Here is a 1281-nt window from a genome sequence, read left to right as displayed (position 1 = left end):
CTGCTGGTCAGCTTTAATTTGGGTTGTACAATGTGGAGACACCGCAAGCACTTGGGTTATTTTAATAACCACTTATTATTATCACTGTTATATGCTTATGAAATTTATGCGCAGCTCCTTGTGAGCTTTTTTACTTAAGCATTCTTGGAGGTCTTCGCAGGTATATGAATGTCCTTGGAGGTTCTTTGAAGTCCTTCATATTTCTTGAAAAATCTTACATATTCTTAAAAGTCCTAACTTAACCCTTTCTGTGATATTCTTATATGTAATTTTGCAGTAGCCCCTGCAGATCTTCTGTGCTCCTTAAAAGTTCTTGGAGATTCTTGATGTTTTTCTATTGAGGTTCTTCAGTGTCCACTAAGCCTCCTGTGCATACACCATAGAGCTTTCCTTACATTCAGTTTTAATGCACTTTTATTAGTTTTTATCTTTTGAACAACCTTATATATTGTTGCTTCTTTACATTTCTTATACAGTAATACTTTTTGCTTCACTATATTCTTTTGAAAACTATAGATACCAGAAGTGTTGACATGGAAACTACATGCTTAGTTTATGAACTTTACCTTTGTTATAGCACCGACTCTGAATCTGGATATAAAGCATTTAAAACTAGCTTTAAATTCAACATGGGCAACATCCATGCTGCATATACAGGCAGGTGACTAATGAAATACCAACATAAAATGTGTTAGTTATTTGGCCACAACGCTCCATCAGAACAGCTTCATCATTGCTCGGCTTTGACCCTCCAAGGCTCTTCAAACGTTAATGCAAGAATGGAACACCACTCTTCCAAAAGAAACGCTCTTAATATGGTGCTTTGATGATGGAAGTCGAGAGCACTGTTTAATATGTAGGTACAAAATCTCCCACAGGTTTTCATTTGGATTGAGATCTACTGATTGACTCAATCCCTTTCTTACAAACCATTCAGTGACCCCTCACACCCAACGGACAATATTTTTCTTCATTCACTGGATTAAGAACAATTTCGTATTGTATTCCCTCACTGTAGGGGTCAAGGGTTCAGATTTTTCCTGTAATGTGTCACCTGTCTGTATGTAATAATACAATAATAGCTTAAATTACTCTGGCAGGTTTCCATTACACAAAATGAGTACTGTTTCTTGAAGAACGGGCTACAAGTTATGTACATAGTCTCCTATTTCAGCAGCTTCAGGAGTCATAGGTGTCTGGGTGGCCTCCATCACTTGTGTCTTTCTTCCATAGTCACTCAGTTTATGAGGACAACCTGCTCCAGGTACATCTACACGTGTG

The sequence above is a fragment of the Amphiprion ocellaris genome, chromosome 19, assembly GCF_022539595.1.
Source record: "Amphiprion ocellaris isolate individual 3 ecotype Okinawa chromosome 19, ASM2253959v1, whole genome shotgun sequence".
NCBI classification, from domain to species: Eukaryota; Metazoa; Chordata; class Actinopteri; family Pomacentridae; genus Amphiprion; species Amphiprion ocellaris.
This window is presented reverse-complemented; position numbering follows the sequence as displayed.